The 17,392-nt window shown below is 34.8% G+C and overlaps 1 non-coding gene across 1 annotated transcript; it reads left to right on the forward strand.

Moving 5' to 3' along the window:
* Window positions 1–1,002: 1,002 nt before the first annotated feature.
* Window positions 1,003–1,124, forward strand: LOC141535562 (U5 spliceosomal RNA). The gene has a single exon (XR_012480614.1). It is a non-coding gene; the product is annotated as a U5 spliceosomal RNA (small nuclear RNA).
* The last annotated feature ends 16,268 nt before the right edge of the window (window positions 1,125–17,392 follow it).

Genomic DNA, 17,392 nt, shown 5'->3' on the forward strand with positions numbered 1-17,392 from the left:
TTGATACTACAACTACAGATACATGAATATATTCTTCGTCTTCTTGGATTTTTTTCGTAATCCTCAATGAATGCAAGGAATTATTTTGAGGGTGGAATAGGTTCTTTGTATACATTGCATTACATCTATATATATTTGACATTTTTAAACATGTTTTTCATTTCAAAAAAAAAAATTTGTAATAAGTATTATTCACATTTTTCTATTCAATAGTGAAATTTCAACAACTCCAGATAATTTTATTATGATGCTTTGATGTATATGAAAAAAGTTAAACTGACTTTTTTTTATATCGAACGTCAATAACTGGTAAAATTTTTATTTTTAAGTTGATTTCTTTGGAGGTCAGCCTGCCGCAGAGTTTTACGTGACAGCTGTAATGTTTCAATTTATCAAGATGATGAAAAATAGCATCAGCTTGGAAGTTTTTACATATATCGGAATATTTGTTCAGTGGCTGAATAGTAAAAAACATTGTGGGAGTTGGAAAATTTTTTCTATGATAAAAATCAAAATTCATTGAATTTTTCTCAAGTGAGTTTAAAATAATTGTTGATAATTAACTTTTATCGAATGTATCTTAAGGTTTTTACGATTATAATACCTATAATTTAGTTTTTATTTAAAATTAATAGAATTAACTTGATTTTATACTCATATTATCGATTTAAAAAGCAGTATGTCTCTTACGAAAAAAATTTTTTTTTTAAGTACTGGGACAAATTAGTAATTAACTAACTGTTTAAAATAAAACAATTTATTTATACTAATTTTCATCATCTTTTATAGAGCTTAATTTAATTATTATCAAATCTATATAAAATACATGATTATTGGTAACATCTATAGATAAAATTGAATTACATAAGCATTAAAGGTGAATATATTCAAACGTTGTGAGTAGTTAGCGTAGGCGACGCTAGGTGGCTAGAAGAAATTTTTTTTACTCCAGGTAGAGAGCTGACTCTGAGGTATTGATTGCTATTTTTTATTGCTATCTAGTTACTCTGGTTTCCTTTCAAAATATGTATAAATCTTTCGCCTTTTACTAAAGATTTCCGTGGAGGGGAACATCTTGATGAGTCTAAACGATCAATTTTTGAGTGCCCAGTGATAACTGGGTAATAATACAACACAAAATTAATTCTATAGTTCAAAGTTTCGAAGTTCCGTCAAACGTTAAATTAAGAAATTTTAGTTTGCTAGAGAACTATCAATCTAATTTTTAATTAGTATCTACGAAAATAAGAAATTTCGTTTGATTTACACTGATAGAAACATTTTGTTTTTTTTTATTATTTATTTATTTATAGTCGCCTAAACGTTTACACAGAAAAAAAATGTTCTTGAATTAAGTATATATTTTTGAAGACCTTAATATTCTTGATTTAAGAAAATTTTTCTTGATTTAAGGAAATTTTACTTGATTCAAGAATTTTCCGTCTTGATTCAAGACAATTAGCCTCTTCAAAATTATATTCTTGGTTCAAGAATTTTTCTCTTGAATCAAGTTAATTTTTTTTTCTGTGTAAGTCATGAGCGACTACTAACATACAATATTGAATAAATGATTTACATAACTAGATATAACAGATACAGTATTGGATAGGTCGGTAATTCTATATTTTTGGGGTAATTTTTAATTTTTTTAACAATTTTAGTATTTTGTTGAGATCTTTCTCGTCGTTTAAGTTCCTTGACAGTTCCATTGGTGTGGTTAAACGAAGAAATTTCTCTAGAAGATGGTGTATTGTGATGGAGGCCTCGCACCTTGGGCAAAGAAACATTAACTTGAATTAAGACCAATGATTCTTTGATCAAGTAAAATTTATTTAAACTTAAAAAAATTTCTTGGTTTACGAATTTTTCTACTCAAACCAAGACGATAAAGTTCTTCAAAATTGTTTTCTTGATTCAAGTTCATTTATCTTTGTCGTATCGGATATAGCCTCGTAAAACCTCTTACGTCTAATTTAAGTGCCTGATTTAAAAAATTTTAAACAATTTTCAGAATGTGCTTTTCATTAATTTTTATTGAAACTTCACTTAATTATTGTCTTTTTTATTCATTGAATTCCCAAATTAAGATAATTTATTTTAAAGCCAAAAATAATCGTAATAAAGCTATACGTGTGTCGTGTGACTAGAATTTAAATATTTTAATTTCTCAAACAAGAAAAAAAAATTTTTTTATTTGAGGTATTTCGTATTTTTCGTCTAATAATTTATCTCTAAAATTAATTGAATGATACATTTTAAAAAATGTATAGATTTTTATCGATAAAAAATAACTAAAATTCGAGGAAATTTAAAAGAGTAACAGAATATTAATGTTTTAGCCTTAAATATGAATTAGACAGAAATGAATAGTGACCAATCGTCGAAGAGGAAGAATTATACTCGAATCACAAGACACACATCAGATGCCATGAATATAATTTAGGGTGGTTCGTATACACGGTTCTTTACGTTTTGAGAATAGAAGTCGATGCAAGGATGCAATCTGATCCGTCGGGTTACCTGCTCTCGGTAAGTTGGTAGTCGTTTTTAACCGTTTGACATGAATGAGGTGACAGGCATTGTCTCATAATGTTCAGGTGCGTTTTACGCAAACCTTGCCGCTTCGCGTCGCGTCTTCACTTTGATCGTGTATCGCGTATAATATGCATAGAATATAGGTTACAGTTGATATGAGTCTTGTTATTTTATTTTTTATCATTTTTTATAGGAGCTCGAAGCTAGAAGCCAGTATTATGATTATATTATAAACACATGCGTGGCACTTTATAAAAATTTTCTACAATTCGTCATCTCCAAGCTGTTATTTTTCATAATTTAACAAATAAACTACTAAACTATTAAATGTAATGCTAGCTCACCTGGAGTGAGTGATGAGCGCCTGAAATTTAACTGTCTGGATGCGAGAGTTCCATTTTAGTGAGTCAGACCACAGATCACTAGAGTTCGATTAAAATCTCCCAGGAAGTCGCTTCTTAAGCGAGTCAGTCGTATTTTTTATCACCCCATCCATTTTATTGTTTCTGAACGAGATATTAATTTGACTTTATGGATTTATTTAATGTTGTTATTATGATTACTAATAATAATAATAATAATAATAATAATAATAATAATAATAATAATAATAATAATAATAATAATAATAATAATAATAATAATAATAATAATAATAATTGGGAGCATGCACCCCAATTCATCAGTCGCCAGATTATACCTCTCCCGGTCCATCGGTGGGAGAGGTTTGCAGAGTTTGGAGCGGCTTCACGACCGTTTGGTCCTGGGTTTAACTCACGAAGTTGTCAATTTCACTGCAGACGAGGATGACTTTCTTATGCAAATTGTACATAAACATGAAAATGCGCATAAGGGGTCATTCTTGTATAAGGCAGCAATATATGCGGCAAGAACCCTTGGTCTTGGAGAAATAAACGCTCTTATGGAACTCCGAAAGGAGGAATTTAAGAGCGTCATCAGGAACGCCGAGGAAAAACTACTCCTTGGCGAACTGATGGACAAGTCCATGCACAGCGTGTTCTTTAAACACGTGCGTGATCATGGCTTGTCCATCCAGCTGACGTTTTCCTTCTTAAAGTCAGCGGGCCTGATGTCCGAGACTGAAGGGTTCATATTTGCCTGCCAAGATGGTGTCATTAACACTCTTGAGTACCGTAGCAAGGTGCTCCAGGTGCAGCTTCCGGACACGTCCTGTAGGAGGTGTAGACAACATCCGGAGACGCTTATGCACCTTTTGTCGGCATGTCCAGTGCTGGCGAGAGGTGCATATATCCAGCGTCACAATGCTGCCCTGAGAGTACTGTACTACTATCTTCGTCATTGCTACGGTATTGACGTGACACCAGTGCTGCCTTATTTGCCAGGAGATATTCCCCAGGTTGTTGAGAATGACAGTTGCAAAATTTATTGGAACATGCCATTTGCAACAACCCGGCGGATAGATCACAACAAACCTGATATTGTGCTCTTCGACAAGGCCACTCGTGACATTTATGTCATTGAGTTCTCGGCCCCGGCTGAATACAACATCTCAGCCAAAGAAGAGCACAAAAGACAAATATATCAGGATCTCCTGTTTGAAATTGGCAAACTTTACCCAGGTTACCGTGTCAAGCTTGTCGTCCTGATTGTTGGCGTCCTAGGAGGGATGAAACAGTCTTTTGTATCCTCACTTGCCAAAGTTCCAGCTTGCTCATCAAAAGCTGAGTTCTTGGCAGTTAGGATGCAGAAGGCTGTTTTACTTGGTTCTCTCCGTCTCTTAAGGGAAATGACTTTGGCCTGCTGTGATCACTAACCGCCTTGTTGTGCGGAGTGGTCCAGCAGTAACGGATGGAGCTCAGGCTGGGCCCTCGGAGAATCGGACTCCGGGGATAACCCCCTGAGCATTTAATAATAACAATAATAATAATAATAATAATAATAATAATAATAATAATAATAATAATAATAATAATAATAATAATAATAATAATAATAATAATAATAATAATAATAATAATAATAATAATAATAATAATAATAATAATAATAATAATAATAATAATAATAATAATAATAATAATAATAATAATAATAATAATAATAATAATAATAATAATAATAATAATAATAATAATAATAATAATAATAATAATAATAATAATAATAATAATAATAATAATAATAATAATAATAATAATAATAATAATAATAATAATAATAATAATAATAATAATAATAATAATAATAATAATAATAATAATAATAATAATAATAATAATAATAATAATAATAATAATAATAATAATAATAATAATAATAATAATAATAATAATAATAAGCGATGCTTGCTACGTGGCCTCCAAGCGGCGCATCGCGGGAAACGCAGACCATAACATCAGGTCTGTAGGCGAACGACGTAGCCCGTGCAGTGGGCCAACTACCCACTGCATGGAAATAACTGAGTTACCACAAGATACCAACTCAGAAGTGCTCCCCACAACCGGTCCTTTTCGGATGAGGACCATTCATCAGGTGGGAGGAGCACGCCGGACCCGATGAATGATGACGACCCTGGCGCCTTAAGGACTTACTTTAAGTGGACGGAGGAACTGAGAGTCGATCTCTGGTGTGCTACCAACGTAGCGAGCCGGGGGTGAGCGGCTATATGGCCCGGATGCACACTCTTTGGAGTGATATGCATCCGGAGCTAGCGCATTTTACGCCCAAACACCTGCGTAATTATGCCGCTCATCTTCGGCGAAATAGAAGATCGCTTGTGCCGGACAGAAGGCAGTCTAATAGACTTTCCTTTCCGGCGCAACTACACCAAGAGCGACGCCGTTCCTCCTTGGACAACAACAATCCCTTTGTAGGACGGCAAGTAAGTATATCTAAAAAGATAACTTACTCCCAACAACAGCTTGACGCGGTAAACGAAGATCTCCGTGCAAACATCCTCGAGGATTCCACCCTGCTCACTGTGAGCCAGGTTGTGTATGGTGCAGCAGTTTCGGCTTTTCCGAGAGAGAGACAATGTCTCTCGATCGAGGCAAGGTTGAAACAGCGCATCTCACAACTTGGCTTGAAAATTGACATGTCCGGAAACAGGTCTCCCGCATTCAGTGTGTGATTGAGTACGACACAACTCAAACAACATACACGCCCCGAATTCGGCGCATTGCTGCTGAACTTCGGTGGCGTCATCACACACTGAACAAGAGTACTCTTCATGTCATCAAGGAAGAGTCTCTTAATAAATTGCGGGCTCTAGTGGCTGCTAAAAAGTCATTAGAGAAAAGGCTGAAGCGGTTGGTCGACAACTCGTTGTTTCGATCCAGCCCTTCACGGTTTCTGACACCAAAGACCGATGTTACCGGGAATTATCCAACACCTGAGCGGGTGGAAGCTTTTGGACTGAGTTGTATGGAGATCAACCAAACGTGAACGCCAACACTCCAGCTCTGCACGACTTCAAAGTATTCTGTCGGGAACACCGTCGACAGAATGCTGATGAAGAGAGCCCTGCAGTCAGTGTGGATGAAGTTCGTTCAGCTCTAAATGGCAGCAAAAATTGGGCTGCCCCGGGACCAGACGGCATTAATGTCTTTTGGTGGAAGAAGTTTACTTCTACCCACCTCCATCTGGCCCGCATATTTACATCATACATTAGAGCTGACGATCCGATTCCGGACTGGCTTGTAGAAGGGCGAACCGTACTGATACCTAAAAAAGGTGACTTGTCTGACCCTAAGAATTTCAGGCCTATCACCTGCTTGAATGCGGTTTATAAAATTTTTACAAAAATTTTAAATAACCGTATCTTGCAGCAGATAGAGCCTGTATGGCAACAGATATATGAACAACGTGGCAGTAAAGAGGCCTGTCAGGTTGCAAGGAGAACCTGATAGTGGATCGATGCGTCTTACAAGATGCGATCTACTATCAACGCAACCTGTCAATGGCTTGGATTGACTATCGCAAGGCATTTGACTCAACTCCACATGAGTTGATTTTATATCTACTCAAATGCCTGGGAGTCAATCCCGAAATAGTGGAATGTATTCGGCGTACAATGCAGCTCTGGCGAACGCGATTTCACATTGGAAGTGGAAACGCATTGCACGTAACCGGAGTTGTAGAGTACAAACGAGGGGTCTTCCAAGGCGATTCCTTGAGCCCTCTGCTGTTTTGCATTTCACTGCTGCCTATATCTGTTGTTCTCCGTAAAACTCATGGGTACTCTGTGGGGCCTCCGGGTGATCGAAACTATTCGATTACCCATCTGCTTTACATGGATGATCTGAAACTGTATAGCGCTGATAAAGATCATCTACAAGCGGCCCTCAACATCGTAGCAGAGTACACACGAGATGTCGGAATGTCTTTTGGGTTGGACAAGTGTGCGGTCGTACATCTGGCGAGGGGTAAGTGCTCTGATACTGGTGATGATGTCGAATTAGTGGATGGGAGCGTCTTAAGCCAATTAGACGCCGGGGAGTTGTATAGATATCTAGGAATGGAAGAGCACCGCATGCATGCGGTCTCTGAAGTCCGAACAACTCTCCAGAGCGAGTATGTTAGGAGACTCCGGAAAATTTGGTCCTCCGAACTTTCCGGCAAAAACAAAGTCTCAGCTACTAACATGCTCGCTGTCCCAGTCTTACTATACTCTTTCGGTGTCCTGAAATGGACCCGAAAGGATTTACGAGATCTCGACATCAAAACCCGTAAGATCATTAATATGAATCGGAGCATGCACCCCAATTCATCAGTCGCCAGATTATACCTCTCCCGGTCCATCGGTGGGAGAGGTTTGCAGAGTTTGGAGCGGCTTCACGACCGTTTGGTCCTGGGTTTAACACACGAAGTTGTCAATTTCACTGCAGACGAGGATGACTTTCTTATGCAAATTGTACATAAACATGAAAATGCGCATAAGGGGTCATTCTTGTATAAGGCAGCAATATATGCGGCAAGAACCCTTGGTCTTGGAGAAATAAACGCTCTTATGGAACTCCGAAAGGAGGAATTTAAGAGCGTCATCAGAACGCCGAGGAAAAACTACTCCTTGGCGAACTGATGGACAAGTCCATGCACAGCGTGTTCTTTAAACACGTGCGTGATCATGGCTTGTCCATCCAGCTGACGTTTTCCTTCTTAAAGTCAGCGGGCCTGATGTCCGAGACTGAAGGGTTCATATTTGCCTGCCAAGATGGTGTCATTAACACTCTTGAGTACCGTAGCAAGGTGCTCCAGGTGCAGCTTCCGGACACGTCCTGTAGGAGGTGTAGACAACATCCGGAGACGCTTATGCACCTTTTGTCGGCATGTCCAGTGCTGGCGAGAGGTGCATATATCCAGCGTCACAATGCTGCCCTGAGAGTACTGTACTACTATCTTCGTCATTGCTACGGTATTGACGTGACACCAGTGCTGCCTTATTTGCCAGGAGATATTCCCCAGGTTGTTGAGAATGACAGTTGCAAAATTTATTGGAACATGCCAATGACATTTATGTCATTGAGTTCTCGGCCCCGGCTGAATACAACATCTCAGCCAAAGAAGAGCACAAAAGACAAATATATCAGGATCTCCTGTTTGAAATTGGTAAACTTTACCCAGGTTACCGTGTCAAGCTTGTCGTCCTGATTGTTGGCGTCCTAGGAGGGATGAAGCAGTCTTTTGTATCCTCACTTGCCAAAGTTCCAGCTTGCTCATCAAAAGCTGAGTTCTTGGCAGTTAGGATGCAGAAGGCTGTTTTACTTGGTTCTCTCCGTCTCTTAGGGGAAATGACTTTGGCCTGCTGTGATCACTAACCGCCTTGTTGTGCGGAGTGGTCCAGCAGTAACGGATGGAGCTCAGGCTGGGCCCTCGGAGAATCGGACTCCGGGGATAACCCCCCTGAGCATTTAATAACAAAATAATAATAATAATAATAATAATAATAATAATAATAATAATAATAATAATAATAATAATAATAATAATAATAATAATAATAATAATAATAATAATAATAATAATAATAATAATAATAATAATAATAATAATAATAATAATAATAATAATAATAATAATAATAATAATAATAATAATAATAATAATAATAATAATAATAATAATAATAATAATAATAATAATAATAATAATAATAATAATAATAATAATAATAATAATAATAATAATAATAATAATAATAATAATAATAATAATAATAATAATAATAATAATAATAATAATAATAATAATAATAATAATAATAATAATAATAATAATAATAATAATAATAATAAGCTGAACTTCGGTGGCGTCATCACACACTGAACAAGAGTACTCTTCATGTCATCAAGGAAGAGTGTCTTAATAAATTGCGGGCTCTAGTGGCTGCTAAAAAGTCATTAGAGAAAAGGCTGAAGCGGTTGGTCGACAACTCGTTGTTTCGATCCAGCCCTTCACGGTTTCTGACACCAAAGACCGATGTTACCGGGAATTATCCAACACCTGAGCGGGTGGAAGCTTTTTGGACTGAGTTGTATGGAGATCAACCAAACGTGAACGCCAACACTCCAGCTCTGCACGACTTCAAAGTATTCTGTCGGGAACACCGTCGACAGAATGCTGATGAAGAGAGCCCTGCAGTCAGTGTGGATGAAGTTCGTTCAGCTCTAAATGGCAGCAAAAATTGGGCTGCCCCGGGACCAGACGGCATTAATGTCTTTTGGTGGAAGAAGTTTACTTCTACCCACCTCCATTTGGCCCGCATATTTACATCATACATTAGAGCTGACGATCCGATTCCGGACTGGCTTGTAGAAGGGCGAACCGTACTGATACCTAAAAAAGGTGACTTGTCTGACCCTAAGAATTTCAGGCCTATCACCTGCTTGAATGCGGTTTATAAAATTTTTACAAAAATTTTAAATAACCGTATCTTGCAGCAGATAGAGCCTGTATGGCAACAGATATATGAACAACGTGGCACTAAAAGAGGCCTGTCAGGTTGCAAGGAGAACCTGATAGTGGATCGATGCGTCTTACAAGATGCGATCTACTATCAACGCAACCTGTTAATGGCTTGGATTGACTATCGCAAGGCATTTGACTCAACTCCACATGAGTTGATTTTATATCTACTCAAATGCCTGGGAGTCAATCCCGAAATAGTGGAATGCATTCGGCGTACAATGCAGCTCTGGCGAACGCGATTTCACATTGGAAGTGGAAACGCATTGCACGTAACCGGAGTTGTAGAGTACAAACGAGGGGTCTTCCAAGGCGATTCCTTGAGCCCTCTGCTGTTTTGCATTTCACTGCTGCCTATATCTGTTGCTCTCCGTAAAACTCATGGGTACTCTGTGGGGCCTCCGGGTGATCGAAACTATCCGATTACCCATCTGCTTTACATGGATGATCTGAAGCTGTATAGCGCTGATAAAGATCATCTACAAGCGGCCCTCAACATCGTAGCAGAGTACACACGAGATGTCGGAATGTCTTTTGGGTTGGACAAGTGTGCGGTCGTACATCTGGCGAGGGGTAAGTGCTCTGATACTGGTGATGATGTCGAATTAGTGGATGGGAGCGTCTTAAGCCAATTAGACGCCGGGGAGTTGTATAGATATCTAGGAATGGAAGAGCACCGCATGCATGCGGTCTCTGAAGTCCGAACAACTCTCCAGAGTGAGTATGTTAGGAGACTCCGGAAAATTTGGTCCTCCGAACTTTCCGGCAAAAACAAAGTCTCAGCTACTAACATGCTCGCTGTCCCAGTCTTACTATACTCTTTCGGTGTCCTGAAATGGACCCGAAAGGATTTACGAGATCTCGACATCAAAACCCGTAAGATCATTAATATGAATCGGAGCATGCACCCCAATTCATCAGTCGCCAGATTATACCTCTCCCGGTCCATCGGTGGGAGAGGTTTGCAGAGTTTGGAGCGGCTTCACGACCGTTTGGTCCTGGGTTTAACTCACGAAGTTGTCAATTTCACTGCAGACGAGGATGACTTTCTTATGCAAATTGTACATAAACATGAAAATGCGCATAAGGGGTCATTCTTGTATAAGGCAGCAATATATGCGGCAAGAACCCTTGGTCTTGGAGAAATAAACGCTCTTATGGAACTCCGAAAGGAGGAATTTAAGAGCGTCATCAGGAACGCCGAGGAAAAACTACTCCTTGGCGAACTGATGGACAAGTCCATGCACAGCGTGTTCTTTAAACACGTGCGTGATCATGGCTTGTCCATCCAGCTGACGTTTTCCTTCTTAAAGTCAGCGGGCCTGATGTCCGAGACTGAAGGGTTCATATTTGCCTGCCAAGATGGTGTCATTAACACTCTTGAGTACCGTAGCAAGGTGCTCCAGGTGCAGCTTCCGGACACGTCCTGTAGGAGGTGTAGACAACATCCGGAGACGCTTATGCACCTTTTGTCGGCATGTCCAGTGCTGGCGAGAGGTGCATATATCCAGCGTCACAATGCTGCCCTGAGAGTACTGTACTACTATCTTCGTCATTGCTACGGTATTGACGTGACACCAGTGCTGCCTTATTTGCCAGGAGATATTCCCCAGGTTGTTGAGAATGACAGTTGCAAAATTTATTGGAACATGCCAATGACATTTATGTCATTGAGTTCTCGGCCCCGGCTGAATACAACATCTCAGCCAAAGAAGAGCACAAAAGACAAATATATCAGGATCTCCTGTTTGAAATTGGTAAACTTTACCCAGGTTACCGTGTCAAGCTTGTCGTCCTGATTGTTGGCGTCCTAGGAGGGATGAAGCAGTCTTTTGTATCCTCACTTGCCAAAGTTCCAGCTTGCTCATCAAAAGCTGAGTTCTTGGCAGTTAGGATGCAGAAGGCTGTTTTACTTGGTTCTCTCCGTCTCTTAAGGGAAATGACTTTGGCCTGCTGTGATCACTAACCGCCTTGTTGTGCGGAGTGGTCCAGCAGTAACGGACGGAGCTCAGGCTGGGCCCTCGGAGAATCGGACTCCGGGGATAACCCCCCTGAGCATTTAATAACAAAATAATAATAATAATAATAATAATAATAATAATAACATCATTATCAACCTTTTCAAATATTGTGACATACAGTGACTATCGTTAAGAATATTTAGATATTTATATGTATACTTTAGAGGTTAAAAAAACTATGAAAATTCTAGTGAAAACTTAATCACAAACGTATCTGTTGAATTAATTAACAGTAGATAAAAAATAAGTTTTTTAATTTTTTATTAATTAATATTCTGGGATAATACCCTTTTTATTCGAATCTTTTAATATATTACCGCCACATTAGATTCTTACAAAAAGTTTATCTCGCATCTAGAAGCGACTAAATGTTTTTTAAAAACATGGCTATCTTGAAGTTTTTTTCAAATGCAACCATGTTATTTAAGTGTTCATGTCTACTGCAGTAAATTTATAAAAAAATAGAAAGAGCTACTTTTTTATTTTTTTCATGAATATATTTTTTTATTTTAATTATTTTTTCTAATTATTTTCATGAATAATTAAAAGAATTTAATTTAAATTTTACTTTTAATTGAATTGTTTATTTATTTTTCATTTAATCGCAATTTTTTCAATTACTATTGTTTTCTTTCTTACTTTTAGTTTTATACGAAAACAAAAAAAAAATTAAGATATGTATAGTGATTTATTGTATCATATAACATTAGCCTTGAAAATTATTTTTCTTGAACTTAAAAAAATAAGACAAATTATTAATTTAACTTTGTAGAAAACCCACAGAACTCTATAGTTAGACACTTTTTTTAATTTTCAGAGCAGTATTCCGTATAAATTAGAATTTAGTACTGGAATAAATCTAGAAAGACATTTGTAAACAAGTTTTTTAAAATTATTTCGTATCGTATTAGATTTCATCAAATTAAAATTCTCCAGTTGTAAAATTAAATAAATAGCTAAATTTTGTGCATTAAACCTTTAAATATTATGAACGAAGAAACACGATGGCTCTTAGTTAAGATGTGAGTGAAAAACTAAAAATAAGTTGAAATAAGTAGTAGAGGAATTTACTAGAGACCGAAATATAAAAAATAAGAAAGCTAAATAAAGGATATTTTGATATTAAGATGAGATTTGAATATTTTGATTAAGTTTCATGTCGTGTGGATGAATATCAGACTGCATTTTCTGAACAAATATTTTTTTATGCTGTACAGTGAGGACCAGTCATTGTTGATGCTGCTGCTGTTGAGATTTTGTGCTCTCTCTTCTACTATTGTTGTTTTCGCAAGGCGTTATATCGAGAAGAAAAAAATCAAAGAACCAGAAAAGAAGATAAACGAGCATTACTATACGACATTCGAAGTTATAAGACTGCAAAAGTATTTCAGACTTTTTTTTCTGATGCTATAAAATTTATTCGCAATTATTTTTTAGAATTCCAGTATATCCTTTAGTATAAAAAATTACAAAAAAATCCATAAAAATTTTACTTCTGACTCAAATAAAACTCAAATTTTTTGTAAATCTTCATTGCGAATTTTTCAAAAGAATGTGGCTCAAAAAAATTTTTTATCATAGTAAAAAATGTAATTAGACATCAGCAATGTGCTGTGACGACAGAATATGTAAAAAAATAAAATTACTTTTACAATTTATCGGATTTTTTATGCTTTTAATTATTTTGTACAAGTGAAAAAAAATTTATTTTAACTAATAATTCTAAAAAAATCTTGCCTTTTGGACTGAATATTATTTTTAGTACATAAAATTAAAAAAATACCAGAATTTTCAGTGGCTACTTTTCAGAATCAGGCGGCTCTCTTCTCTTTTTTTAAAACTTTTGAAATTTTTTTTTTCTTTATTCATATCAAAATCGTTAAGCTCTGTTTTTTAATACTATATTGTAATAACGTAAGATTTAAAATTCTTGATGATGAATTTATAGTTTTGTATCTTTATGAATCTATGCTAAGAAGTTATAATTTTTATTGAAATATTTAGACACAATGTTAGATATTATCAAAAGAAAATTAAAAAAATTCTCACTGATAATAAATTTTAAATTCAAGTAATTTTTTTTACCCGGACAATGGCATTTTGTTGTACTTGCTCAGGTTTTTCTTAATGAAAAGTAAATATTTTATTTCCAATATGACACATTATTTAATGCTCAAGAAAATATTTATCTTAAGTGATTTCTCGAACATTAAAAATATTGTTTTCCGATCTGTATGTCTAAAAATATATGAGTTAATATAAAAGATAATTGAAAAATAAAAAATGTTGCAGTGGATTAATATTTCCTGTTATTGTATTTATGTTATTGTTGGGTAAAATATAAACAAAGATGTTCATTCTTTAGTAAAAGCTCATTACTCTCCGCAATGTGTACGGGGAAGAGGTTCATTCAGTGTTGTGAATTCTTGCATCACAACAAAATATTTGCTTTCTCGAGATGAGGTTGTTTGTATAGGTGCACAGGGTCCCAAGGTCTCTTGCTTCTTTTCTTCTCAACTCCATATCCCCGAGTTCTTCTTTCTCCCGGCGCGGATCTTTCATCTCCGGTCGGCGTCCTCCTCCTACTGGCATTCCTAAAAACGTTCGCCCAAAACAACACGTGGTCTTTACTTTTGCTCCATAGGATTCACGCTGCTTCCAGCTACGCGGTCTTATGCATTTATTCTTTGTCTCATTCTTTGTTTTTCTCCTATACAGTTATGTGTACAGACATCCTCAAGTACATAAATACGAGATTGTATCAAAAAAAAAATTAATTTTCTTTTCACTTCTTTGATTAAATATTTCAGTTGATAATGTTACGGGAAATATCAGAATTTCAATGAATTTTTTTTTTTTTTCATTTACTTATCATAAAAAAAATTAATAACAATGAGACTTTTAATTTGTAAACAAAATGATTTTCATTTACACAGTAAAAAATTTTGAGTCATTGCGTCAAAAAATTTTATGTTAAAAATTTTTGTGTTAAATATTTAACACTTTTATGTGTAAATTTAACATTTCTTGTGTTAATTTAATACAAAAAAGTGTTAATTATTTCACATCAAAATTTTTTACTGTTTAGTTTTATTAAGTTAAAAAAACAAACCAAGATTTTAATAATTCGTTGTGAAGAAATTTTTAATTTTTTAAAATTACAAGATTTGAATTCAACGAAATTTTATGAAAATTTTTTTATTTATTAGAAAAAAATTAATTCATTTCAGTCAATGATTTTATTTAACTTGGATTACACATTTAGACCTTCTCCGGTGTGAATTTTTTCCATTGACTATTTAAGTCCGATAAGCATCGAATCGCTGAAACTTTGCATTGAATGTTGCAAAATGATGCTAAAGATCATCCCTGCAACTTCCCGCTTCCATACCTAAACACTAAAAATTGCACTAAAGATATTTTTGAGCTCTCTAAGCTGAAAGAGTTAGCTGTTCTATGCTTTTAAGCTCAAAAACCTGATAGAAATTTTACACTTTTCTTAAAATTTTCAAACTGCAATTACTTTTGAATTAATAAACTGATTTTCACGCGGTTGGCAGCATTCGAGGCAGTTTTTCAAATTCTATGATTTACTTCCAAACTCAAATTGATCAGACCAAAAATTTCAGAGTAATTCGAAAAAATCCCTTTTTTCATTTCTTTTATATTTAAATTTCTTAATTATTAATAACGAAAATTTAGACTAAAAATGAATTTTTTATCGAATTGTTTATTCATCGGTCCATTATGAGATATTTTAACTTTTTAACGTTCAAGATTTTGAAATGATAATAAATGTCAATCAATTTGAAAAAGAAAAAGACATTAAGTTGATGTATGGACTCGCCGACATTTTAAAAAAATATTAAACATATTAATTAATATATCGAGTGAATAAATATTTTGAAATAATCTAATTTTTTTCTTTCTGAGTGTTTTTTTTTTACCCCAATTGATCAGTAATTCAATAACAATTAATGTCATAATCATTTATTACATTGACTCGAGTAAGAAACGGTTAACAATTATCCGGACAAAAAAGGCTTTGAGACTAAACTGTTAGACGAAAGCTACAAGAAGAAACATGTGCTCCCACGTGGTGAGGGTAAAAGTGCAACAGTTGTAACATCGTGTGTGGTTGGTTAACACACATGGAAAACCATCAGCTATTGATCTCTAATTCGGGTTAAAGAAAAAGGGGTCCAAAGTAATTCACCTCAAATCACATTAAACGCGACATGTAATTTTTTTTTCGTCACGTTTGCGACAACCTGTAATTTATTTTTTTACGCTCTATGGAGGGTGTGTCGCTCGTGTTGTTCGGCGAAAATAAAAAGAGTTGAATAAAAAAAACCAACAGAATTTACCCTTGAGATATTGGAAACTCTGAAACATCTTGTCACAATTTTATATTTATATTGAGTTTCACATTTTTAATTTTTCGTTTATTTAAATAAAAATTTTGTTTCTTAGTTTTTAAAATGAACATTTTTTTTTTTTCCCAACATACTTGTTCAAATCTTCAAAGAAAAAATAAACTCTCAGTAAGTTTATGAATACAGTAAACTAAACATGTATCTCGTGAATATAAAAAAATTTTAACATCAATTATATAATGTTAGAAGGATGTTATAAATTAAAATACATAGAAATAAAATTCAAAAAATAAATAACACGCAACAGTGATAATTTAAATGTCAGGAATCTTGAAAAAAATTTGAAAAAATGTTGACTGTCAGTCGCCTAGCAGCCAGTACAAATGTTAGTAGTTAAATAATTTGAAGAAGTGGAAGTAAAAGCGATTGAAACAGCATAGGGAACGAGGAAAAATGGATAATTCTAGCGAGTCACTCTGATTGGACAGCACTCTGCTCGACGATGTACATTTTTCGGGGGTGTAAGACAGGTCCAGTATTTTCAACTTGTTTTTCAAGCCGAGCAGGGACAGGGGGAAAGGAGAATGGAGGAGAGTTCTCGGAAGCCAAGATTTATTTTTTTGAAGAGACTCTAATGGTGCACCTAACCAGAGTAAGAGAAACTCTGTCTCTATTCCCTGTCATCTATTCTAAAGTAGCTGAGTTATGAGACTGAGGGTGGCTCCAACGATCCAGGGATCGATTACTTTTTTTTTTCATCTTTTCCGACCTATCGTTCTTTTTCTGACCGATTAACCTAAAGGGTTATTCACTGTGTATTGTCAATGATTGAATTTTTATTTTAATTTAAATTATTGATTAGGTATTGATTGATCTATACATATACTGATATATGAATCTATAAATTTTATATCGACGTTCAAACTAACAAATTATCGAGCTCCATATAAAAAAAATTCTCTATTTATGTAAAAAAAAAAGAAAAAGTAAATTAGAAGGACGATTTTTAACTAAAAATCAATTCAATATTTAGCATATGCATAATATTTTTGTCTAATAGGTTACTCAAATAATATGTCTTTAAACTATTATTACTATTTGAAAATTTCAAAGAATTACTTTTTAAAAAAATAGGGAGTCAAACAATTTGTTTATTAGAACGTCGATATACATTAATTATTTTGAAAATAAAAAATAATAATTTCACCTCCGAAGCGTATTGAAAATTATTCACTTCACGAATTTTTACATTGTATGGGATTATCCCATAGGCATTGAAGAAAATTAAAAAATAAAACAAATTATCGTTGATTGTCAATTCTTTTTTCTTCTTACTTCTAACTTTTTAAATTGAATATTATTTATGATTCGATTATTTAAAATTAAAAAAAGAATGAATTAAAAATCCAAGCTATTACATCAATATTTGAGGAATGTCACTCGAAATAACTCCTTGAAAATTTTGTTCTTAATTTTTAAAAGTAATTATTGAAAAATAAATAAGGTTTCAAGAAA

Source organism: Cotesia typhae, unplaced genomic scaffold, assembly GCF_013202065.1.
Source record: "Cotesia typhae breed Kobodo isofemale line unplaced genomic scaffold, CoteBio_Ctyphae scaffold_13, whole genome shotgun sequence".
Classification (NCBI taxonomy): Eukaryota; Metazoa; Arthropoda; class Insecta; order Hymenoptera; family Braconidae; genus Cotesia; species Cotesia typhae.